Below are 27882 nucleotides of genomic sequence, written 5' to 3'. Positions count from 1 at the left end.
ACATTTGCCGAAGCTTGGAGAGTATGGGTGCAGAATTAATAAGCATTACAGCTTAGAGCAGGAGATGATATCATAATGGATGCAAGGTTTTGATGTGGAGAGCCTCATTCAGATTCAATGTACCATAATGTACGGATGTGACAGCTGCTTAGAGAGGTGCAGAACCTTGAACAAAGTGCAGAGGAACTTTCTCTCCCCACCCCCACCCCCTTTTTAAAAAAAAATTATTTTCATCGCTTTATTTCTCGTTTAGGAACAGTATATTTTTTTTAACATTACACCTTCAGCTTCGGAAATGCCAACTCAGTGCAGGGAAAACCCCTGCGGTTTGAACTGGTTAGCATTTTATTTATCACCATGGATTAGTCCGTCCGTCCCCCATCCCGACATATTTTAAATGTATGGGGTTTTGCCTGGCTAAAGATCCCTCTCTTTCTGTATGTTAAATAACAACAGCAATTGTAATTGTCAGGATGGGATTATTAGGATTATCACAATGATTTCAACTTCCCCTGCTGCATGTACCATGCCTTATCTGTTCAGAGCTGCAGTTCGATGCATCCTTGCCCCACTGGGTAAACATGTATCAGACTGCATACAGTGGCCATTGATTTCGCTAAAAGAGCAAACCTAAACAGATTTACTCAGAAGTCCCATTTTATTCACCGGGGCTTAGTCTCAGGAACGTATTTTTAGGATTGCAGCCTAAGAGTCCAATCCTACCTGCATCTACTAAGAAGCCCCATTGTGTTAAATGAAACTACTCTCAAGTAATTGCATTGTAACTCAGGGTTAAATGAGATGTGACGGGAGCATCCACGTGTATTTACTGTCTGCCCATTCATGGGGAATGGGAGGGGAGGTTTTTTGTTTTGTTTTGACGGGAAGTACAGTGCCTCATCGAGGGGAGCAAAACCTTGCCCCTTTCAGCCACCTTACTGCACTCTGCTCAGCCGCTTGAAGCATTTTATTTCCTTGTAGCCCACCTCTGATAACAAAAAATGAGCGAAGCTGCACTGAAATTGCTTTGGGCAGTGGAGGGGAGGGAGCAGGGTCTACTTCCGCTTACACACATGCTTCATCTCCAAGTAAAAAAAATGGACTTTTCTTCATTTTACAGATTAGTGGATGAACCTGTGAATAACGGCTAGAGGAATCCCTGATCACGGCTGGTTTGGGCCCTCACTGAGTTGCTGTTTCTTTAGCACCGTGTACCTTGCTTGCTATTTCGTGTTTTACTTTAGACACTGGATAGTTCTGACGAAATAGCTCAAACTTTTGCTAGTAATTAGAGCTGGCCCAAGGGGTCTTGGTGCCCTAGGAAAATGATAATTCCCTCCCCATACACATTCATTATGGAGGAAAATGAGAAGTACAAGATTTAATTTTTTTTTGTTTATAAGTAATAACATATTCAATTTCAATACCTTTATTGGCATACCAGTAATGACATATTAAGAAGAGTTGGTTTTTATACCCCGCTTTTCTCTACCTTTAAGGAGCCTCAAAGTGGCTTACAATCACCTTCCCTTCCCCTCCCCACTACAGACACCTTGTGAGGTAGGTGGGGCTGAGAGAGTTCAAAGAGAACTGTGAGTAGTCCAAGGTCACCCAGCACCCAGTAGTCCAAGGTCACCCAGTGTAGGAGATGGGAAACAAATCCAGTTCACCAGATTAGAGTCCACTGCTCATGTGGAGGAGTGGGAAATCAAACCCGGTTCTCCAGATTAGAGTCCACCACTCGTACCCACCACACCACACTGGCACTTAATATTAAAAAATCAACAACAAGACACAGCGTAAATTAATTTTTGTCTAATTTTGAACCCCTTAAAGCTAGCGCCCTAGGGCTAGCTTGCCTGTAGGGTCGGGCTGGCCCTGCTAGTGGTGATGAGCCTTTTACCACATGGAAATTATCTCAAAGATAATTGGTGCAGCATAAAGGTTAAGTAACTGAGCTTATGAACCAAGATGCCCCCAGTCTGAATTTCACCTCTGCCATGAACTCACTGGGTGGGTTTGGGCAAGTCACTGTTTTTAGCCTCAGCTCTCCATCTGTAAGATAGTATTGCTGATCTACCTTACATAATTGTTGTAATGGTTGTAATATGGTAATGTATATGAAGACCTCTGGACATTTTGAAGTGTTATATAAGATACGATGTATTACATTACATTAATAACCTAATGCAAGAGACACACTATACTGAAGTAACCACAATATATTTCAGTGAAATTCGTTTTACCCTTTAAGGGCCCATAAGTGGGTTTTCTGGTCTGCTCTGCCCATGCAAATCTATTTTGTCAAGTATCTGAACTTCTGAGCCAGCACCAAGGCTGACCATAGGATGTAGAACAGAATGACCACGATACCTGTTCGCGGTCAATATGCGCCTGCCTCCGTGAGGAGGACTGGATGCGAAATATACCAGTCACTAACATTATTTAGATTTCTAGTCCATTTTCACCAGCAAAGCCCACAAAAACAGAAGCAAAAAGTCAAAATACAATAAAAAGTTCAATTGCAGCTTTGTAACCAACCAGTACAGGGCAGCAGGAAAAGAGGAAGACCCAACAAGAGATGGATGGACTCAATAAAAGAAGCCACAGCCCTCAATTTGCAAGTTCTGAACAAGGCTGTTAAAAATAGGAGGTTTTGGAGGACATTGATTCATAGGGTCACCATGAGTCGGAAGCGACTTGATGGCACTTAACACACACACACACATACACACAATTAAAATATGTGATTATTATTATTGTAATTCTGCAAAATAAAGTTTTTAAAATATGCATGTACAGTATAAAATGTGGTTCTGTAGGCTTTTACAATCACTGCTTCTGCTTCTTTCCCATTGCCCATGTGGCATAGGAAGGAGGAAAGATGTGGGGGGGGGGTTTAGATGAGGGGTGGGGGGAAAGTACAACCCTCCCATGTTATTTTAGCCCAGAGTATTTTAAGAAGAACTAAAAGGATTTTTTTTCTCAATGACCGGGTAATCATATTAAAAGCTTCATATCGGTGGCTTTCCCCTTCCCTTAGCCACCCGCCCCCAAACTCGCATTCAGACTTCAAACCCAAATGAAAGGCCATCAGCGGGCTTCTCATCTGACCAGCTCAGCTCATGCCAACGCAGCGCAATTTCTTGTTCATAAATTAGCAGGACTATCTCATGAGCCACAGCATCAAAGCCGCTGTGCCAACTGAGCCAGGAAGGCCAGCCAGGATTCATTATCATGAGAATTTTGACAGGATATTAAATTTACTAATCCTGAACTTTCCAGACTGACCCTTAACTCACCAGCAGACAATACTGACAGCGCCTGGCCCCATACAAAGCACATTCTCTCATTTATTTCTCTACTGTCTGTGCAGTTTTCTTGGATTTTCTCTCTTATGCACACTCATTCATACACGCACAGATGTATACAGAGCCACCAATTCCACTTCTCTAGCTAGCTAGAGCATTGCAAGAATGCTGTGCTTCCCCTCACCCCACAACACAGCTTTATTTTATTTTGTACTGCCTCATCTTTTGCATTCTCACTCCATGTCTATTTTGATCCCAAGAGCTAACTGTTTACTTATCAATTGCTCTCTACCCTTTGATTCATGGCAGGTGATCATTTCATTGTTTAAAATACAGAAAGGGGGTGGGGAAAATGCTCGAGGAAGTTTGTGAGATTGTAACAGCCCACTTCTCCTCCCCATCTAAATCGCTCTCTCCTTTTTTGGCTTCCCTATCAAGTCAGCTGGGGATGTGGAATGGTACATACAGCCACGTCTTGTCAGATCTTGGAAGCTAAGCATTGTGTCGGTTCTTGGATGGGAGACTACCAAGGAAGACTTTGCAGAGGAAGGCAATGACAAACGATCTCTGCTTAATCACTTGTCTTGAATGCCCCTTGCTGGAGTCATTATAAGTCAGCTGTGACTTGATGGCGCGTTACACACACACATTAAGTCAGCCATGTGATGGATAGTCTTGTTCCATGCAAACTACACAATGTAAAGAAAAACAGCCTTGGGTGGGAACCATTTTTAGCGATGGGTGGGAGACTGCTTTACCCTTTCCCCACTCACAATCACTCTCAAACTGTTTTTATCTTGTAAGGGTTGCAGTCACATTTTTGAAAGGGTAGACATAGATCAGGGGAGGGGGGGAAGGCCAGCTGGGAGGCAATTCGGAATGGAACAATAGCCCGAGGGAAAGGGTAAAGCATGCCTTCTTCATTGCTGCTCCTGAGCTCACCATCATCCCTTCCTAATTAAATTATTCATTTTTTTAAAGCATCCCGTGAGGCTTCGGTACATGCATTTGTGTGGAACATATAGTTAGGCCTAAGAGGCAGACTGCAGAAAGTTTGTGAGATCCACCAGTAAATCTCCAGAGTGTTAGATTTTTATTCAAGCTTCTTCAGGGGGCTCCAGTATTTATAAGAGCAGAGGTGCTGGAGGAAGAAGGGTTAACCGTTACCCCCCCACACACACTATTTTCCCGGTGTAAATCTCTCCCTGCAGCCAGTATTTGAACACATGAAGCTGCCTTATACTGAATCAGACCCTTGGTCCATCAAAGTCAGTATTGTCTACTCAGACCAGCAGTGGCTCTCCAGGGTCTCAGGCAGGGGTCTTTCACATCACCTACCTGCCTAGACCCTTTAACTGGAGATGCCAGGGATTGAACCTGGGACCTTCTACATGCCAAGCAGATGCTCTACCACTGAGCCACAGCCCTTGTGACGGTACCCACTGCGACACCCTTCCCCTCAGTATTTGCCTCACTAGGAAAACAAATGACATGTTTTAAATGGTGAAGAAAAGCAGAGGTGTCAAACATAAGGCCCCTGGACCGGATCCAGCCCCTTGAGAGCTCTTAAACGGCCTGCAAGTAAGCCAAGGCAGCCACCCCCCCCCCTTGATCTGGGCTGGTGAAGCATGGCCCGTCCCGACCAAGTGACATTAATGTCATATCCGGTCCTCGTAACAATTGAGTTCGACGCCCCTGCTATAAGCTTTCTCTACCAATATGCTGTACCATAAGTGGACCAGTCTGGCTCCCCCACTCCTTCTTTAACCATCAAGGATTATTTATGGTTGCCCTTCAAACGACAAAACACAAACCACTGTGACTTACAACATGAGAGGTTGTGCTGTTTAATTTGATCCCGAGCTTAGTGCAGGGATCTGTTTTCAGTGCCATGGCCCAGCCCTTCTCCCAGTTCTGCCTCGGGTCTCCCACCCAAAACACACACAGACTCCCAGTTTACTTTGTGCAATTCAGGGCTTCCAATAATCCAGCAGCCAAAGCTAGCCAACTCCACCACCTAATTTGTGGGGGGGGAGGTCTCCTCGACACCCATGTGCCAATTAAGTTGCTGAAAACAACAGGTTGCCCCTGATACTCTGCAGATAAATCTGACCATTAAATCACGATTTAACACCCCCAGGCAGCAGGAGCTGCTGACAACCTCTCAAGCTTGTAATCTCATTTAAACCCCCTCCTGTCACGACCAGGCCCAGCCCCTCTAGCATAATGCAGGCCAAATTAGACTCGACATGGCAACCAGAGAAATAAAAACCTCTTTAGCTTTAAAAGTCAGGCCACAGTGGGTAACCCTGACCTTCGGTTGCTTTCCATCACAGTCTCTCGGCCTCTGTCGCTCTCTAACCAAAAAATGTCTCTCATCTGCTGGAGAAGAGCACGCAAGAGAAATAATAATAATAATAATAATAATACTGAGCAGTTGAATTTCCCTTGGGGCAAATTACAGAGATTTTTTTGTAGGCAACAGAAGAGCATTTCACCTGTGCTGCTTTTTTGTTTCTTACACGCACACACAAGCACACTCAAGGGCCTTCCTTTGGTAATAAAAGATGAACCCCGGTGGCTTTCTTCAAACCACGATGGCTCAATATTCCCCTCCGCCCGCAGCGCTCTCTGACTTAGAAGCCAGGGGGCATCGCTGCTGGATCCCCGAACCCCCCTCCCCACCCCCCCTTGAGACGCCTTGCATTTCCAATGAAGCTCATTTGGTTTGCTGCCTGAAACCTTCAAAGCCCCGCTTCCTGGGACTGCCATTCGGTGCAGCCCAGTTGCCAGGAGGCGCCTGGCCGCTTCTAAGACCCTTTCTAAGACACAACAGCACTGCATCAGCTCCCTGCCTCTCCTTGGCCATTCATGCACGGGAGGTTTTGCCTTGGCTTTGCTGCTCTCTAGATGCACCTTTTCCTCATCCGAATGCTCAAAACTCAACAACAAGCCCCCATGCAGAGTTTTGAGAATTGGATGGGGGGGGGGAAGAGGTGCATCTAGAGAGCAGCAAAGCCAAGGCAAAACCTCCCGTGCATAAATGGCCAAGCTTGATTTCTGAACAGAACCTTCTCGCTTGATTAAGAAGAAGGAAGACCCCTAAAGAGGAGCCCGATCCTATTAACAGTCCAGGCCACTTATGCATGGGAGGTTTTGCCTTGGAGTTGCTGCTCTCTAGATGCACATTTCCCCCCATCCCAATCCTCAAAACTCTGCATGGGGGCTTGTTGTTGAGTTTTGAGGATTGGGATGGGGGGAAATGTGCATCAAGAGGGCGGCAAATCCAAGGCATTTATGCATGGGACGCTTTGCCTTGGGTTTGCTGCTCTCTAGACGCACATTTCCCCCATCCAAATTCTCAAAACCCTGCATGGGGGGCTTATTTTTTTCAGTTTGGAGAATTTGGACGGGGGAAACGAGCGTCTAGAGAGCGGCGAACCCAAGGCAAAGCGTCCCATGCACAAATGGGCAAAACCTCCCGGGCATCAATGGCTATCTTGACGCGGGGCTCGCGGGCTAGGCTCGCCGCAGCTGGGCATTCCCGCAGCGTGGTCGAGACGCCCAGGGCGCTCCCGAGAAGGATTTCACCGATCTCCCCTGTTCTCTCTCTCCGGACCCCACGATCCCATCCGGGTTCGCGCCCCACAAGCGCCGCCGACAACTTCAGCAAACTTCTTCTCCCTCGTTGGCAAAAAAAAAAAAAAAAAAAAAGACCCCCCCCCCATTCCACGCCTCCAGTCGCGCAATCTGGGATTCAGATTCAGTATCCGTCGGTTCCCCCCACCCCCTCCAGGCCCAGCCAAACCCCAAATATGTTCGGCTTGAATCCGAGCCTAATTGCAGGACCGGGGGGGGGGGGGGATTGCCCTGCCGCCTGCGTTTCCCCCTAGCCTAGGCGGATTAGCCAGCGGCTCCGCACCGAAAAGCCTTTGCAAAGACTGGGAAGGCAGATTGCCTCCCCCCCCCCCCCAACACCACTTTACAGTCACCTTATTACAACAACGGAAGAAACGAACAGCGAACTTCGCCAACAAATAAAAAGAGACCCAAAGATGATGGATGGAAAGAGGGAGGGGGGGGAAAGGGGGGAGAAGTTCTAGTTGCAAGCTGCAAACTTTCTTGCTTCCCCCCCCTCCTCCCTTTAAACGCCCCTGTCTGTGCCCTCGGATCAGCAGCCCCCTCATGGGCTCCTGCTTACACCAGATCTTAATGATAGGATCCCATGTTCCCAGAGAGACCCTGCAGCAGGAAAACACCCACCCACCCCCAATTTCTAGCAGGCTGAACACTTGGGAGACGGGAGAGAAAGAGGGGTGGGGAGGAAGAGATCAAAGAAGGAAATTCAAGCTCATTACCTGCTCGCACAGCTTTTCAGGGCTCCAGATGCCAGACCTCTTGGGGCTGAAGATCAACTCAAAAATGTTTTTTTTTTTTTTTTGAAGCACTCCTTTTAATTTTGTTTTTAAAAAAAAAGAAGAGGGGGGGCTTTAATGTTAGTTGATCAACATTTCCCCCCCTTAGCTGAAAAAAAGCCCCCAGCCATAAATGTTTAGTGCAACTTCTCCAGTGCGGTAGTGGTACCAAACCCAGCCTGGGCAAGCCTCTTTAGCAATGGAGTGGTTTATTTAATTTGTCAGTATAATAGAAGCAGCTGAATGAGAGACAGAGAATGCAGTGTGGTATAAAAGAAACAAAGGCTAAAAGTACCACTATTTTGATTCCCTTTTAAAAATTACTTCCAAAGTGTGGTATCTATTGTGAAGAATAATGCTGAACAAAGCACAGTGTCTTGGCAATATTCACAGAGCTCATTCACACAGCCGGTTCTGTCTGTACATTCAGAGGTAGAATACACTTATAAATGATGCATTGGAAGGACTATGGTTTCCATTGTGTTCCCAGTGTAAACAAAAAGACAGACAGAAGCTGAATGGCATATGGGCAATGAGGCTGCACTTTATTCAGCCATTCCAAAAGTATTGTGAAGGTAAAATATAATGCTTCCCCCCCCCCACTTCAAAATCTGGGGAAACCAGCTCTTAAACAAAAGTTCACTCAACAAAGGTTTGAAATTTTGCACACCGAGATGTTTAATAAAAAACAGTTTTTTTAAAAAAAGGAAACGGGAAAGAACATATCTGAACAACGAAATTTCAAGTTCTTAAATGGGATGAAAACCTGAGATGAGGACACCAGATTATTCTCACGGTAATGTAGTAATTGGATGTCAGAGGAATTGGCTTGGGAACTGATAGACATTCACAGGCCTCTGGCTTTATTCTACACTATTTGTTCGGTAAAATATTCAGCTTCCCTTGTGGAGAACAGAAGGTCAATCTGGACCCTACCACCCACACTGGGTAACTACCCCTGGATCAACTGTCTGTTCAGCGATGATGACTCCCACTTTGCACTGTGCATGTGCTAGAACCAAACTCTGTCTTTATGACCTTGAAAAAAAATTATTCTCTGTCACATCTCTGAAAAATCTTCATCTCTCAATGAATCTTCTTCATTGCTTGGTTTTATTCTTGCAGCAACACATGGACACATCTCCTTGATCTTCTTGACCTTGGCTCATCCCAGCCTTGCCAATAATGGTCATCGTCATCAAACCATTTCAAAACCTGACTCTTGAAAGAGGAATAATTTGAGCAAGCCTAAGCAAATATAAAATTTATATTATTTGTCCTGATTACAGATTATTACGGATTACGTGGACTGCCAAAAAAACAAATCAGTGGGTTATACATCAAATCAAGCCTGAATTGACCCTAGAAGCTAAAATGACTGAACTGAGGCTGTCGTATTTTGGTCACATCATGAGACGACTAGAGTCACTGGAAAAGACAGTCATGCTAGTGAGGTTGCTGTCAAAGACGGCAGATATGATAGACCATTAAGTTGGGAGCCAGAAGAATCTGACCCCAGAACCCAAACCACTGAGAAGTTCTTTGATCAAAATTCAACAAAGAGAATGGGATTTTCATACAGCTACCATCTTTTCAATATGGCTTCTGATGGATTATGCCTCCATACTAATTAGTTGTGAGTGTATGTGGGGGGGGAGCGTGAAGATTAGGCACTGGGCTGAAGGACAAAGCAACCAAAATGAAATGTGATGAGAGGACTGCTCTAGATGTAACTTTACTGTTCACTAATAAATAGCAATGCAAGGCTGTGATCGAAATAACTGGGACTGCTAAGTAAACTGCGGGATTTTAAACCCTCTGGATAAAGTATGAGGATAATTTATATCATAAAGATAATATTATACATGAAATAAGACACTAACTTGGGCATCAGTTAATAGGCCATAAGTCTTCCATGAAGAGTTGTACCCAGTCATCAGTGGTGGTCTGTAGGACCAGTGGCTCAGCTAATTCTGGTCAAAGCGGTCATTGTTCAGGCAGTAATGCCAGTGAGAAGGATGGATTAGAAGCACGGAATGTGATACTGTCAGCATGCTCACAAACTCATTCTCTCTGTTTTGGAACCTGTCTCTGGTGTTTTACATGGTATATAACCCATAGATTTGGATGAGGCACCTAAAATTAGGACCGAAGGAACAGCGGCCAATAGATGCAGTGATGCAGAGAGCCTGGTTTCACTAACAGTACCTCAGAGGTTCAGTCAACATGGCTGCTCTAGTTACAGCCTTGGGTTTTTACGTTTAGTTTTACTCTTGGATTTTTACACTTAGTGCCAGGCTGCTCACGCATTGTGCAGAGGACGACCTGAGTTTGTCAACGGGTGTAGATTCAAGAGGTATCTGTACTCAGCCACAAGTCACTGTTGAGCATACCAATATGTTATACATGTTTGAATTCTCAATTTGTATATTGAGGTGCTCCTAAGAGTATACTCACTGCTAGTACATATACATAAGATTGAGTTGATTTCTATGAATTCACACTTCAGGACTTGGAAGAGCCTCCCCAAAAGGTGCTGGTTTTCGGAACCAGTGAGCACCATCACAAAAAAAAAGCTCTAGATATACTTACAGTATAATGTGTGGAATGGCTTGATTGCACTTTAGAGCTTGACTGTTTAAGTTTACTCTATATGTAACTGCCCTGAATGCTCCCCCTTGTGTAGGGCACAGAAGCCACCTTCTAATGGTGGGTCGAGAGAACATTATGCAACACTAGAGTGTGCTGAGTCTATAAAACAATTCAAGATATTAAGAACAATTCAAGGTACTTTACCCTTTAAACTAAACCATTTGGGCGGTGCTTATGTTAGAGGTCACCTTCTTTTCCTTTCATTACAATCTCTATAATAAGCCAGAAGCAGCCTCCCTGTGATGGCCTGAGGAAAGTTCAAGGAAGAGAACAACTTGAGATGCATTTTGCAGTGTACCCTACTTTGAATCCCAGGAGCATTATGCTGAGTATGGGGGTTACCGCACTTGAAAACGTTATAAAAAATACTGTCCTCACTTTGTTTGGCCCCTTTAGCTGTGAAGACATCTTCCAACCATTTATAAGCCGTGGTATCCAAAAACCCTTTTAAAGCGATGTTTTTTACAACATTTTCAAACTCTTAATACATCGCTGGGAATACAAAGTGCAGTAACCCCCTATATTTTGAAAGGGATGTGATTTAAAAAAACTTGGGAAAATATTTAGGGACAGGCACAACTTTTTTCACAGTAGATTTATTTTCAATCTGTATATATTATTTGTTTTTAATTTAAGGTAAAATGAATGGCATTGTTTTAAAATACTATTTGCCTCAAGTCTACAGAAAGGGGAAAGTATAAAAGAAAAACCAGTAAACAAACATTGCAACCACAGATGATTAAGCACAAAAAAAGAGGTTACTAGAGTGATGCCTTTGTAATGTGTAGGTGGCAGGAGAGGAATCTTAGGAGGGGAGAATAAATGAATGAAAAAATGTATGCTAATCTAAACTTCCCTTTAGGGATAATGTAATTTCTTTAGACTTTGACCAGATTTCCCCCCACCCTTTTGTACCCCTCCCCGGTAAACGATGCTCAAATTTCCTCAGTATTCTGTGCCTTCTAAAGGGAGATGGACATGCTCAGGCTTCATCAGACTAATTTTTGGGGTAGGAGTGGAGGTATCTTTTGAAATTTTATTATAGAGAACAAGGGGGAATCATGGGAGATAATTTAGAAATCCCTTCATGCCCACATCTCTCACTCTAGAATTTTATACGGTGGTCAGCAACTAGATGCAACAAATAAATAATATCAAGCTACATTTCCCCCTCTTAATAAAAACGAGAATCCCATAGAAGGTAAGAGATCTGCCTCTGAAAGACTGGGGCAAAGGCTGAAGAAGAACAATTGCTGTGCACGATCGTGTGCTGAAAACCCTTTCACCTAGGAAACCACTTGGGGTATCTGACAAAATGGGATCTGGCTGGCACTAATGTGTTAGTAACAGTGCTACTCTAAGCACAGTCATAGCTTTTTGAGGGCCAAACTAGATGTGACCTTTGTGGCCACCATGAGGACACCACCGCCATTTTAAAGTCATTTAAAAATTGCTGCAAAGGCCTTCCCAGTACGGCACTCTTGTTCTACCCCCACATCTTTTCAAGTGCCGAAATGGCCACAGTGTGTGTGGCCATTTTAGCACTTAATGAGGCATGGGGAGGCGCAAAGCCCCTCAGCCTTCCATACTGCTGGCCTGATCAGGTTCATTTCCTTAACAGCATTTTAAAATGACTTTAAAATTGTGGCAGCACCCTTGTGGTGGTCGCGGGGGGCGCTGTCACATTTAATTTGGCCTGAGGGTACCAATCCTCTGCTGGATTGGATGCAGTATATTAGCAGCTGGCTACCCCTCTGGAATTTTCTGTTTAAATCAACTGCATGCAAGCGTACCCATTATTTCCATAGAACTAACTTCTAATTCAGTATGTTTAGGTTCCTATTGTAAGACAGTTTGAGAAGTTCAGAAGATGTATCTGTTTCCTCTTCAGGGTTACATCCATCTGCACAGATAATCTGGCATTTTAAATAACTTCACACTTAATCCGTGACAATTTGATCTCCCAAGGTTAATTGATTATCGCTACCACCATACTGCCAGGAAAGATCAGAGTGCTTACATCTTTTCATTAATCCTCTCTGTTCAGTTAGAAGATCTAAAAGAAGGGTCTGATGGCTGGTTTCGTTTTCAAGTCTAGCTTCTTCCCCCGAAAGTTGCCATTATGTTTTAACGATTATGTTTTCTCATCAGAGATGTAGCATCTCATAAACACGAGTTTGTACTGCTAGTACGACATTCAATAAAAACCACTAAATAAGATGAACGAAGGCAAGCACATTGTGATTATTAAGGACGGAAAAGCAAAAGATCTATCTAAATCTGTGAAAGAAAACACAGCCCAACAACAAACCAGAATCCCATCTCTTTCTTAAAACTGACATTCAGCATTTTTGCCTCAGTAAAAAGCCCGTCAGCGTTCAACAATGCCACTCAGGGGTGTTCTAGTAGAGATGAGCTTTATCAGCAATTGCATATTTGTTATTGACATCATTCTTTTCAGTGTCCCAGATGGCACAATGGGGGGATTAACCCGCGTGCAAGGCAGGGTGACAACTCAGTTGAAAACAGAACCTGGTCAAATGTCACTTTTTGAAAGAAGAAGAAAAACTGCTGCTGTAGAGAAACCCAGAAGCGTTGCTGTGCTTGCTGGAAGCCTCCATTTATTTTAAATGATCACCGGTGGTGTTTTTCACTCGGGAAACAAAAATAGTCCCTCATAAAGAAAATCTGGAAATGAGAAAAGATAGCACCTTTTTATTGTATACTTGGTTTCCTTTTCCCTCATGTGGCAGCCTTCCATTATTGTAGAAGTATTTTTTTTTCAAATGAAAATACGCCAAGCTAGTAAATTTATTGGTTCTTGTAGGTTATCCGGGCTGTGTAACCGTGGTCTTGGAATTTTCTTTCCTGACGTTTCGCCAGCAACTGTGGCAGGCATCTTCAGAGTAGTAACAATGAAGGACAGTGTCTCTCAGTGTCAAGGGTGTAGGAAGAGTAATATATAGTCAGAAAGGGGTTGGGTTTGAGCTGAGTATTGTCCTGCAAAAGTATTGTCCTGTAAGTATCAAGATAATGTGCTAATGAGGGTATGGTATGTTAATATGGAACCATTGTATCCTGAAGTGATCTGTTAATGTGTGTAATCCAAAACTAATCTGTATGGCTATTGTTGAATGTTGTCTTTGTCTGGAGGTTTTTCAGGGCAGGAAGCCAAGCCTTATTCATTCTTAAACTCTCCTCTTTTCTGTTAAAGTTGTGCTGATGTTTATGAATTTCAATGGCTTCTCTGTGCAACAGATCACTTCAGGATACAATGGTTCCATATTAACATACCATACCCTCATTAGCACATTATCTTGATACTTACAGGACAATACTTTTGCAGGACAATACTCAGCTCAAACCCAACCCCTTTCTGACTATATATTACTCTTCCTACACCCTTGACACTGAGAGACACTGTCCTTCATTGTTACTACTCTGAAGATGCCTGCCACAGTTGCTGGCGAAACGTCAGGAAAGAAAATTCCAAGACCACGGTTACACAGCCCGGATAACCTACAAGAACCAATGAACTCTGACCGTGAAAGCCTTCGACAGTAAATTTATTGTTTGTTAGCAGCTCTTTCACCAAAGAGTAAAGAGTAGTATGGGTAATATATTAGCTTTCCATCAACAACACTTTGAGACAGTTTGGATAATGATGGGCTCAAAACATCCAGTTAGGGCAGAACTAAGGAAGCAAGGCTGCCGCTGAAAATAGCCATGCCATGTCAAGTCGCCTCCTCCCACCCTCTTGGACAACTTACCCCATTTCTGGGAGTGGTTTCCCAGGGGAAAGGGAAATAGACAGGTGCATATTTCCTGCATTCACTATTAGGGTTGCCAACTGCCAGGTAGTAGCAAGAGGTGTCCTGCTAATTCAACTGATCTCCAGCCGATAGAGATCAGATCACCTGGAGAAAAATGGCCGCTTTGGCAATTTAACTCTATGCCATTGAAGTCCCTCCCCTCCCCAAACACCACCTTCCTCAGGCTCTGCCCCCCAAATCTCCTGCCGGTAGCGAAGAGGGACCTGGCAACCCTATTCACTATCATAGCTGAACTTTTCTTGATATAATATATTTTGGCATTACATTTTCAGCAGGGTGCATCGCTCCTATTCCGATCCAGTGTGCTATACTAATACTGTCTCCATTTAAAAGAGTCTGGTCTTTTGCTGGATCTGACAAAACTTTAATTCTTGTTACCTTTCTAGGAAACCCCCCCCCCCCCATGCCTTGGTATTGAGTGGCTTGGTCAAAAATATAGGATGCATGTGTGAACAGCATTTGAATCCTTTCAGTGCCATCTTTACCCCATGATTCATTCTGTTATGTACCCATGAAGCTTCCCTGCCTAGAACAGCTTTCCATTTCATTTCCATGGAGCTAAGCCCATCCTTATATACATCCCATAGTCCTTATTTGGAGGCTGAAAGGGAAAGGCCTGAGCTTTATCAACAAGACAAAACTAGAAGAATACATTCAATTTAATCATGATCATTACAACCAATTATACCCGATATTACTGTCAACAGGTTCAGCTTGAATTGATTCTTACTCGTGCCTCTTCAGGAAGGGGAAGGCAAAGTCATTTGGAAACATCCAGAGCATTGAAATTAAAATGTGTGTAAATTAAACACATGTGAAGTGCGCAATATGTGGCAAATTAGTACAGAAAATACTGTAAAAAAAACCCGTGCATCTTCAGGGTTTGCCTGCACACCATGATTTGACAGGTATTATTGCTCTTTGTACAATTATTTAAACCCTGTAGGAATTCCCAGTGTCAGGGTATGTCAGTGTACTGTTATTAGACAAGTTTAATTAGGATCTACCCTGCTGCTCCTAACAAGTATTTAATTAACTTCTAGGCAGGGTAATTAGCTTTCAGATTGTGGCTGATTTTCTGTCTCACCTTCTGTTGACACTTAGCCTCCTGTAAGGCAGCTTGCTTTGCTGACAGTGTAATGGATAGTATCTTTGGGAAGCCTAATATCAAGTCTGACTAGTCTAATAAAAAAAAAAGATGAAGATAAAAGACAAAATAATGACTGTCAGGTCATGGTCCGAGAGTGCTACAAAAGGCCATAGATCAGACAGGCAGACACAAAAGCCTGCTAAAAGGAAAGGAGGAAAGGAACAATTTGACCTTACGTACTTCAGGAAAATAGAAATAATTGGACAAGATGGGTGTGTGGGTGGGGGGTAGGAATAAGAAAGAAGTGTAAAGTATTTTGCAATCTAGCCAATGTAACTATTAAGAATCCATAGCATCCACCTAAAGTATATATTGACAAAGAGGTTTTTAACACAATAATATTAAGCGATTTTTTTCTTTAAAAAAAAATCTTTATCGTAAGTAGCGATCTATTTGTATTTCCTATTAGCAAAATAGAAATTCTGGAAGAAAGTGAACATTAAACAAAATTAGCCGTGCCTTATCAAGCCAGTTGCCATTTAACCTCTTAAGGCCCTGAAAGTGTAGTGGAATTCAGAGGCTGTATCTTTTGATCTGCTGCGTACATTTCTTTTTAGCCATTCCTGACATATCATTAAAAATAATGGCGCTGCATTCAGCCACACAGCTATGCAAAATTTGGGACTTGGGGGTGGGAGCGATGAGGAGCTTGCAAAACCCTTTCCCTGTCATTAGGACAAAAGGCGTGTAATTTTCTTCCCTTTTGAAAGCGGGATAATTTTTTTAAAAGTTTTAATTTTTGCAGAGTGCCCCAGGTATCTAAGTGTGGTACTCCATGCCTCTTTTAGTTACAGAATTTCAACAGCATCGGTCCAAAACATTAACATTTGACAAAGTATTGCCTCCTGGTTTTGACTTACTATAATAAAAGGGTGGGGGGAGCCCCTTCCTCTTGATCAAGGCCTATATGAAGGAGGAATTCTAATTATGAAATTTTGTAACACAGATTTTAAAATCTAATGCATTTTCTTCACATCTTCATTGTAGTGCCCAGCAGTACACATATCATACCAGCAGAATGATTAAAGTGTGTGTGTGTGTGTGTGTATGGGGGGGGGCAGAGAGTTGTATAATATTCTGTAGCAAGCCACTGGTAAATTCCAGAAAAATAGTACCACTGAATCCACCCAGAGCCTCCTGTCCCCGCTCACCTCGGGTGTGCTGGCGGCGAGAGGAGCGAGGCTGCCCCAGCTTTTTGCTAGCACAGCCTCACTTTTCTCAATGGGGCGAAAAGGCCCTGTTTGACCAAAAAAAAAAACAGGCTTTTTTTTTTTGTCTTTTGGCAGCCGTGGAATGGCTTAGGAGGCGGTGCAGAGGCTCCTCCTCCCTGCTGTCCCCAGCCACTGCCAGCTCAAGAATGGGCTGGTTATAATGGGAAAGATGGTATTTCAAATATGTAAAACAGCTTGCTCCGGACAGCAACTGAACGACTGCATCTTGCACTGACTGAAGTTTCCAGGTTGTTTTCAAGTGTAGCCCAAAATAGGGTGTGATACAATAACCTAGTCTTGAGATAACTGTTGTAGAGCTTTTCTTATGTTCTTACGAATAAGGCAGTTCAGTTTTTTAAAACATTCACCCATGTTCAAATATTAGGACTTCCCAACAAATAAAATGTATTCAGAATGCAATTGTTTAAATAATCACTATACCAGAACTTCTTCCCCTGAGCAGAGTGATCTATAATGCAAGCACATTACAAAGTTACATCCCTCATTTGGATTGGTCCTTAGGGTTTAAGGATGCAAACTGGAAATGTTCACCTCTCCTCTTCCAGATACCCTTCAACAAAACTTTCTTCTGGTTAGAAATCCATAAGTTTAGATGAGCTTTCTTGTTGGCAAGATGTAATGCCTTAGACTCAGCCGAGACACAAGGGATATACAATGAAATTATTGAAAAAACCGAAAATTCCCATTTTGTCCAGATCAAGTAGACTCCCTAGCCGACACTGTTTTAGCATGTCCACAGAATCATACTGCGCAAAATAAATATATCACTCCCTGGATAAAACAGCTAAAGACACTTTCTGAGAAGTGGATACTGCGTTATCTGCTGTCGAGTAGATCGGTCAATTGCATGAGAGATGTGGCAACTTTTCTCTTTATAGTGTCAAGGAAAAATTAAATTTCATTTCCCCCTTTTTAAAGTGTAAAATGTTAGATGAATAGCCAATGACTGTTAAATCTAGAAAAAGGAAGGAACATCCCTCATTTGGAGCTTCTGATTCACCAAATGCCCCCACATCCACACGCCCCTTTTGGTGAAGACCTTGCTGTTTTAGTCCCACCACATGATTTGATATAACTATAGGTGGAATTGAATGATACATTGTATGTCCTCAGACTTAAAGCATAATGGTGATGTGAACATTCTTCATTTGCTGCCAAGACAGCAAATAAAGAGACAAGTGTGAAACTGGAGGGAGAAAACTAGAACATCCTATGGTGGATGAATAGACACTCTCCATCATCATGCACTGGGCAAGTCAGCACAACATTTATTGTTTCCTTTTGAGACTTCTGCTACCTCTGTATTATTTATATATGCAGTTATTTCTCTAAAATGTATATATTACCTTTTCACAGCACTGCACAAAGTGAGCATAAAGGCTCTGTGCACAGTGCATGCAGAAAATACCAGGTTCAATCCCTAGCATCTTCAGATAAAGGATCTCAAGTACCAACTGTTGGGAAAGACCTTTCACTGTCTGAGATCCTGGAGAGCTATTGTCAGAGTGAGACAATACTAAGCTCAATGGACGAATGGTTTGATGGAATAAGGCAGTTTCATATGTCTGTAAAGTACCAACAAAGAACCTGTATCACTGTACCCTATTCAGGTCAGCCAAGTCAACAGACAGGAGTAACAGATTAACAGTACAATTCTCAGCAGAGTTACATTAACTATAATATACTTGCTCTATCATTAATCCAGTTTTCCTTGAATGCTTGATGGAAAAGAAAAGTTTTTAGCTGTGGCTTAAAATTCAGAAATGCTGTGGCATCGTGGGTCTCTTTGGGGAGTGAGGGATGTCAATAGTAGGGATATTACCACACAAAAAGGCTGCCTTCATGCATCCATTGTCCTATCTCCAATGAGTGTAGAACTGTAAGCACAAAATTTTGAAAAGACTTCAGAACTCCAGGAGACTCAGTGATTTATTTGTTTACTTACAAATATACAGCTACTATAGAAGTACAGCTGCAAGCACAGAGGTAACACTAAACACAGTGACCATTAGCTCAGATCCTTGGAATCACAGCCACTTCCTGCCAATGAAAATCCAAATTGTTTCTCACACAGCTGTCTCATACGAATGGACTATTAATACAGCTCTACGTTCCAAAATGGAGTGTTTCATATTGCAAGCCATGGAAAGGGAAAGGGTCCTGTGCATTCCAGGAGCACCACCTTTCACAGCTGGCAATGAGAGCCCCAATACACATCTGGAGCTCTAAACAAGACAGAATTATCTTGATAAGATTTAAAGGATTCACGACAAATACACTACACAGGAAAATTACAACTATGATTGGTAACCTCTCCAAAGATGTACACTAGTTATAGCATGGGGTCAAAATGAACCCTAAATTGGTTCAGAGAGGGTTATTTCCCCCCCCCCCGAGTGAACCAGAACTGAACCTAAACCTATCATCTCATTCTTCATGGATCATTAGTACATTTGGGATTTGTTGTCATAAATATGTGAATGATACCCAGCTCTATATATCCTTATCCAGATCTCCTGGTGCTGTAGATGCTCCCTGATGCTGTAGAAGTCCTAAATCACTGCCTGGCTGCTGAGGTAAATTGGTTAAGATTGAACAAATTGAAACTAAGCCCTGAAAAGACAGTGGTAATGCTGGTTGAGAAGGTGCAGATCTTGAAGAACATTGTGCTCTACACTATTAAAAAAAAATTATTTTAACACCCAGAGAGAGAGAAAATTCATTTATTTGTTTAGCCATAGGCCGTTACAAAATATCCTTACATATATACAAAAAGCCAAAAATTATTTTAACAAGACACCACAAACAAACATAAGCACATTAAATCATATGCACAATATAAGACGTGAAACTTGCCATTCAAAATTACAATTCAATTGCCAGCTTCTTTGAATTACATTACTTTTTGTTCTCCACACATTCTTCCATATCTGTGGACACATTTATTACTTTCTTATTAAACATAATTAACCTATTAAACATAATTAACCTTGGACTGCAGTACTGCAGCTTACCACTCTGCTCCATGGGGCTCCTGACGGTCAGGAAAGGCATGCATAATCAAAAGGAAGCCCCGAAGCTGTGGTCAGGGGTGACCACAGAGAAACCCTGCATAAAGGGCCATAGTGAGCATTGGCATTGTTATTATCTGTTGTATATATTTATTTGAATATATATATATATATTTATTTGAATATATTTATCATTTTCAGTTAGTAGGCTAAAGGTGCATATTTTCCCACTTACATGTTACAGTGAGGGAAAAAAGTATTTGATCCCCTGCTAAATTTGCCCGTTTGCCCTCTGACGAAGAAATGACCAATCCTTAATTTTAATGGTAGGTTTGTTGTAGCTGTGAGAGACAGAATAACAACAGGAAACCCCCCAGAAACCCAGAAGACAAAAGTCAGAGATTGATGTGCATTATAATGAAGGAAATAAGTATTTGATCCCCTATCAACCAGCCAGAGCAGGCAAGTGGGGGGTGGGTGGAATTTCTCCTTTTGTGTTGGGACTGTGAATAGGCATTTTTAAAGTTGCATTTTTAAAAAGAGCTTTGAACAAGCTTCAAAATTGACCATGCATAAATGGCCTGTGTTTCATGTGTGGTTGCTTGAAAAGGCCAATATAGCTTCACTTTAAGCTTTCCCTACACTGTGATTGATGGCATATTGAAATATCACACAGCTTGCTAAAGGAAGTGCAAAGGTTCCTAATGCAGGTTTTTAAACAAAAAAATCATGCAAAAATAATGCATGCACATGCTAACTATTTTTTCATTCTTTTCAAACCTGCCAATATTTAAATCTTCAGACATTTCTGGAACGTTTTCTGGAATCTGAAGGCTCTCCGCCAGTATATTCTTTTTGTTAGGAAAGAGAATCCTCTTCTGAATGTTCGGTTCGGAGGCTTTCCCCTGTGGAGGCAATAATCTCTTCTCTTGACAGGGAGTGTGGTTGCCAACTGGCTCATGGGATTGACAGGTAGAATTGCACTTACATGACACCTTGCCGAACCCATAGTAGTTTGTTCCGAACCTGGAATGTTGACTGCTATGAAGCACCTTTTCTTAATTCAATAGAGGGAAAGCTGGCAGGAAAATAATGATACTTGCCAAACTTTTAGGGGTTTAGTAGCTAACAGGAAGAAAACAGCAATGCACAGCAGAATTCTTTAAAAAAAAATTGGCAGTCTCTCTCAGTTTATCACAACACAAAACATCTCAGGCACTCCCTCCCCTCAATCTCAAATTTCATGATGTCACAAACTGGAATTCAATTCTGACAGTAAATCCCAAATTCCTCTGAAAACTGGAAGTGCCAACAACATTTAAAGAGACTTTGGAAGCGAATCTTTCAGGCTGGCAATTTACAGAACTTCATGGAAAACTTTCGGAAAAAGAAGAAGAAGAAGAGGAAGAGGAGGAGTTGGTTTTTAAATGCCAACTTTCTCTACCACTTCAGGAAGAATCAAACTGGCTTACAATCACCTTCCCTTCTCCTCCCCACAACAGACACCTTGTGAGGTAGGTGAGGCTGAGAGAGTTCAAAGAGAACTGTGACTAGCCCAAGGTCACTCAGCTGGCTTCATGTGTAGGAGAGGGAAAACAAATCCCGTTCCCCAGATTAGTCTCCGCCGCTCAAGTGGAGGAGTGGGGAATCCAACCCGGTTCTCCAGATCAGAGTCCACCACTCCAAACCACCACTCTTAACCACTCCACCAAGCTGGCAGCCATTTCAAAACCCGCCATGCTTTGACAAAGCAGCTCAAGAGTCATCCTTACATGAACATTAGATGTGATTGCAGTAACTGCAATCTAGCAATCCTTTGAACTTCTTTTGGATTTGCATTTGTCATTTTGCAATATTTGAATCCTCATTGGGTCATTATCATGTTCTCCACAGTTTTAATCTTTTCCATAGAAAGCATCACCACTCACTCTTCTGAGCAAAACTTGAATATATACAAATGAGATTTCCCCCCCTCACACCTCAGCTATAGAATAGAAAGGCCTCTTTGTGCTGAATGTTCCAAGGCTGCTTGTAAAACAGGCTCATTGTTTTAAGAATGTTAACCCTGTCTTCTCGCAGTGTGCACTTACCAATGTCCTTAGCAAAAGGACTGGCACATGCACTGGCAATTCCACAAGATCACAATCCGAGGGAAGAAGTGACTGTGGCACTGATGGTGAATCAATGTATTGGATGAAAGCTTTTTTCATAGAATCATAAAGTTGGAAGGCACCACCAGGGTCATCTAGTCCAACTCCCTGCACAATGCAGGAATCTCACAGCTACCTCTCCCACACACACCCCAGTGCCCAGAAGATGGCCAAGATGCCCCCCTCCCATGAACTGCCCAAGTTCATAGAATCAGCATTGCTGACAGATGGCCATCTAGCCTCTGCTTAAAAACCTCCAGGGAAGGAGCACTTACCACCTCCTGAGGAAGCCTATTCCACTGAGGAACCGCTCTGTTAGAAAATTTTTCCTAATGCCTAGATGGAAATTCTTCTGATTTAATTTTAACCCATTGGTTCTGGTCCGACCTTCTGGGGCAACAGAAAACAACTCGGCACCATCCTCTATATGAAAGCCCTTCAAGTACTCGAAGATGGTTATCACATCCCCTCTCAGTCTTCTCCTCTTCAGGCTAAACATACCCAGCTCCTTCAACCTTTTCTCATAGGACTTGGTTTCCAGACCCCTCACCATCTTTGTTACCCTCCTCTGGACATGTTTCCCCTTGTCTACATCCTTCTTAAATTGTGCTGCCCAAAACTGAACACAATACTCTAGGTGAGGTCTAACCAGAGCAGAGTAAAGCGATACTATCACTTCACGTGATCTGGACACTACAGTTCTGTTGATGCAGCCCAAGATCGCATTTGCCTTTTTAGCTACCGCATCACACTGCTGACTCATATTCAGTGTTTGGTCTACTAAGACCCCAAGATCCTTTCTGCACACACTACTGCTAAGACAAGCCTCCCCCATCCTATAACTATGCATTTGATTTTTCCTACCTAAATGCAGAACTTTTCATTTATCTCTGTTGAAATGCATTTTATTGTTTGGTTGTTGTTGTTGTTTTGAAAAAGCAGAGGCTTTTATTGGTCTGGGTAAGAACACAATTTCATTTACCGTTGCTAACAAGGAAGAAGCCTCAGAGACGTCTTCCTCTGGCACAGCACTACTGAACTTGAACAAGTTGAATCCACAGTGAACAGAGCAGAAGCTGCAGATGATTCATACTTCCAATTAGGTGGCAGTACTCTCTTGGGCAGAGCCAGTGCTACCATTAGGAAAACTAGGCAGTCGTCTAGGGCGCAGACCTCAGAGGGGCGCAGAACTGGCCTGAGGGGCACCGTTTTAAAATAAATTAGTTTCAAAGAAATGCAATTGACAATTTATATATTTATTTTTTATTTTAAGGTAAGTACCACAACTTGAAATGTGGTGTTGGAGGAGAGTGTTACGGATTCCGTGGACTGCCAAAAAAACAAGCCTGAAATGACCCTAGAAGCTAAAATGACTAAACTGAGGCTATCGTATTTTGGTCACATTATGAGAGGACAGGAGTCACTGGAAAAGACTCTTTTCATGCTAGGAAAAGTTGAGGGCAGCAGGAAAAGAGGAAGACCCAACAAGACCCAACAAGAGATGGATCGACTCAATAAAGGAAGCCACAGCCTTCAATTTGCAAGATCTGAGCAAGGCTGTCAAAGATAGGACATTTTGGAGGACTTTCATTCATACAGTCGCCATGAGTCGGAAGTGACTTGACGGCACTTAACACACACACACACACAAGTACCACAACAGTGCTATGGAACAGAATTATAACATCTTGTAAAACATTTTGTGCATTTATTTTTTCTACAAGACATCTGTTTTGCAAAATGTGTTAGCAATGGGGAGGGGGGGGCACAAGTAGTTAGCCTTCCCTGGGCACAAAAATGACTGGCTCCGGCCCTGCTCTTGGGGGCACTTTCACACATGCCAAACAATGCACGTTCAATCCACTTTCAGTACACTTCAACGATCATTTGCAAGTAGGTTTTGCCAGTTCACACAGTAAAATCCAGCTTCAAAGTGCATTAAAAGTGGACTGAAAGTGCATTATTTGGCATGTGTGGAAGTGTCCTTGGTCTTGTAGTAACGAGCCAGTCTACGAATTCTGCTCTCAATCAAAATGAGTCAGAATTTGGCAACTTTATCCTTCTGGTTCCTTTCAAGATGCTTATGAACAGCCTTTTTAGTTAAGTGGTAAAGGTCCTCTGGAAGATCAAGAGTAAGCCCCTTGGATTTACGAATCCTTAGAATTTTGTTGCCTGTCACAAAATGAATTTGGGCAACACCATGGGAATCCCTCAGGATCACACCAATCTGTGAGGGAGTCCGGCCTTTCTTAGCCAACTTGTGAATCTGTTCTTTTACATCATCGGAAGTAAGTTTCAGCCAAGTGGGAGCCAGCGTGGTATAGTGGTTAAGAGCGGTGGAGTCTGATCTGGAGAACCAGGTTTGATTCCCCACTCCTCCACATGAGTGGCAGAGGCTAATCTGGTGAACTGGATTTGTTTCCCCACTCCTACACAAGAAGCTGGGTGACCTTGGGCTAGTCACACTCTCTCAGCCCCACCCACCTCACAGGGTGTCTGTTGTGGGGAGGGGGAGGGAAAGTGATTGTAAGCCAGTTTGAGTCTCCCTTAAGTGGTAGAGAAAGTTCGCATATAAAAACCAACTCCTACTCCTCCTCCTCCTCCTCCTCTTCTTCTTCTTCACCACCTATATGGTAAGGAGGATTGGGATAAACCCTTTCCTGGAGCATGCATGTGACCCATGATGGCGGCAAAAAGAAGAGGATGAAAGCTTTTAGATATCCTCCTGCTGCTGCTGCTGCTACTACTACTACTACTACTACAGTTACATAGAGATTTCAAAAATTCAAAGCACATCAGCTGCATGTGGGTAGAATGGTCATGGCATCCTCTGTGATTTAGAAGATCGCAGCTAGGCCCATTGATTTCACTGGACTTTGAAGGGTGTAACTATACTTCAGGATGGCACTTATGAAACCATATAGTATGTTAGTACCCAGCGTTGTTAACATGTCTTGAAACTTCTTTATCTGGCCTCTGTCAGCAATAGGATACTGATCTTGGAGAACCATTGTACCCACGGCAGCCTGTCGGCTGTCCTTGTGTTCTCTCTCCCTTTCCTGCACGTGTGGAATTCTGCAGGTGATGATTCCAAAAGGAGTAAAACCTGCACATGACGCTTACGGTTCCTTTGCTATTGATATTGCAGCCCATGGAAAATTAAACCACAATCAGATGGATACATTTCTATAACCAGTCATTTCAAATCTTGCATCACAAATTAATGTATTCTGCATCAATAAAAGAACCTGATTTTGTGCTTTGAAACCAGTCTTTTTGCCTTCTGTTTGCTACACAATGCCATCTGACTTCTTTAAAAAAAATTGCTATTCCCCCCTTCCCCCCCCCCAGCTGCACCTGCTCTGCTTCAGAAATATCTCTGAGCAAATCTTGGACTTGTTATGTCTACTCTGATGCTAACGCTACCATTGGCTAAGAAGAGCAAAGAAAACGCGAGACAAGAAAATAAAGTGTATTACTGCATCAAAAGGAAGAAAAGAGACATTAAAAAACCCTCATTAATGTATATATGTTTCAGCATCAGGGGAAAGGGCTAACAAAGTCCCCCACCCCACAAATAATTCTAATGGAGCTAGAAGTTCTCCCCATTCAAATTTAAGCAGTACTGGAAAACATATCTTCCTCCGACTCAGCAGTTTTGTTGATCATGGCAACAGAACAGCAAAAGTGTTTGCCATTCAGAATGAGAGCAATGAAATGCAGGGAACATTACCTCTATCTAGGCCAGGGGTAGGCAAACTGCAGCTCGAGAGCCGCATGCGGCTCTTTGGCCCCTTGAGTGCGGCTCTGGGCTGCAGGATCGCGGCCACCCACCTGAGAGAAGCCACCTTCCCCAGGCGCGGAGGGCGCTGGGGGGGGGGGGCTGGCTTCCTTCGGCGGAGGATTGGGGCTGCACGTCACAGCGGAGGAGAGCCTGGCGTCCCTTCCCTGCCCTGGCTGGACTCTGTGCGCACACAGAAGTCCTGCAAAAGTTCTCCGCCTTTCCGCCAGTCCAGAGCCGCTGCCACGCCTGGGGGGGGGGGGGATCTTTGCAACATGCTGGCCCGAGCACCGGGGAGAAGGAGGGAGGCACCAATCCAGCACACACACACCCTCCCCCGCCTTCCTCACCTGCAAGCTCCAGCGCGTCGCCCTCGTGGCCTGCCCTTCCCTTCCGCCACTGGAGAACGCCAGCGAGAGGGAAGGGGGGAGGGCACCACTCTGCCTTCCTCCTCCTCTTCTTCCTCCTCTTCCTCCTCCTCCTCGGAGGCCGAGGCGCTGAGGAGGGGAGGACGGGCGGATGGCAGGCCGGCCAGGGAGGGAAGGAAGGAAAGGCCCCAGGCAGTGGCGGCGAGGAGGAGGAGGCTGAGAGGCGAGCGCAAGAGGCTGAGGCGGCCGGGATGCGCCAGGGCGGCCGCCGAGAAGTCAGTTGGGGTCAGGGAGATGCAAGGCCATTGTTCACATTAAGTGTTTGTCAGTCACTGACATGATTTAATTTTATGGATACCTTACTTACAATTTAATTTTTTATCAATAAATAAGATCATTATTAAGTATGATATCAAGTTTTATTCAGTGTACCTATTGTTTAATTAAGACTTAAAACTTTAATTAAAGTTTATTAAGTTAATAAACAGTGTACCTACCTATATAGTTTGTTTAAGAAATTTGGCTCTCAAAAGAAATCTCAATCGTTGTACTGTTGATATTTGGCTCTGTTGGCTAATGAGTTTGCCGACCACTGGTCTAGGCTGACCATACATACTGTTTTGAAAGGGACAGTCCCGTTTTTATCATAATTCCCGGCCGTCCTGTCTTTTTAATTAAAATGTCAATTTTGTCTCATTTTGCACCTCATTACACTTCCAATGTTTGTTTCCTTCAGTTCTGACATTTCTTATGCTGCATGCGGGCATGGCTGGGTAAATTCTCATAGAAAAAGTGCTCAGATCGGGTTACACTAATATTACATAACCCCTATCCTGTTTTTGCCATCCCAATGGCCCAGTTTTGTTTCAAGGAAATATGGTCAGCCTACCTCTGTCTCACATGTCTTGCTTTTCACTTAAATCAGGGACGAGCAACCTTTTGTATGTCAAAATATGTCAAAATGCAGAGCAAGAAATCTACCCAGAGCCAGTATATGAAAGTCCACTTGCACAACATTACTGAAAATGGACAAATGATCCATAACACTCTCACATATTTCTAGTTGTTTATTAGGAAGTGGTAGACATGAGGTCTCCCAATAGGTAATATACACAGGAGCATACTACGATATTGTTTTAGTTCACTGGAATAAAACTACACAAGTTTGCGCTTGGATTACTGGCAGCTATTCACTTTTATCCTTTTCCCTTTCTGTAATGCATCTCTAAGAAGTCTTTTAGTCCCATAAAAACCTCTTCCTGCCATTCCTTTCATATACTGGTTATTCCCTTATCCCATCTAAAGAACCATATTTCATTCCATGCTGACCCACATCTGGTTCTACAACCATAGGTTGCAGAGCTCTGGGCTAAATCCACACATAGCCCCATTCCCAAATTGACATCACTGAAGACAAAGTAGCACGATGATAGTGCCATGCTCTGTATATCATTGCTAATTGGTTGGGATCACTTTGGGAAGAAGAAGGCAGGGGAAAAGGTGGCAAAAGCAACAGAGCAGTGAAAGAATATGAAAAGCACAACATACCACGAAAAGTCTCTCTGGGGGAAACATTTTCATAAACCCCAACCAACACTTTCATCATGAAATGGGTGAACATTCACAAGTAAAGCAGTTGATTCACTTCCACATTTGCGCAAGTCATGGGGATTAGCTAACTATACATAAAGGATGATCTTTGGCACGGGAGCCCTGCATTCTTGATTGCAGAAAGGTTTCTTTTGCCAGGGAAGTGTATATTAAGAATACTCAAAATTGAAATTGCTGGCTAATTTCTGTCAAGAAAATAGCCTATTGATTTCTGTCAAATTTGCCCTTGAGGCCAATTCACTACATTTTATTTATTTGTCAAAGCATTTATTCCCTGTCTTTCTTGGAAGGCTCAAGGCGACCTGCAAAGGATATATTAACTTTGCAAAGTCAAAATAAAAACAACATTAAAATCCAACAGTTTATCT

At 43.1% G+C, this 27882-nt stretch overlaps 1 pseudogene; it reads right to left on the bottom strand.

Moving 5' to 3' along the window:
• Positions 1-22741: 22741 nt before the first annotated feature.
• On the bottom strand, positions 22742-24436 carry LOC130488471 (40S ribosomal protein S13-like; annotated as a pseudogene).
• Between the last annotated feature and the right edge of the window lie 3446 nt (positions 24437-27882).

This window comes from Euleptes europaea, chromosome 16 (assembly GCF_029931775.1).
Source record: "Euleptes europaea isolate rEulEur1 chromosome 16, rEulEur1.hap1, whole genome shotgun sequence".
NCBI lineage: Eukaryota > Metazoa > Chordata > Lepidosauria > Squamata > Sphaerodactylidae > Euleptes > Euleptes europaea.
This window is presented reverse-complemented; position numbering and strand designations above follow the sequence as displayed.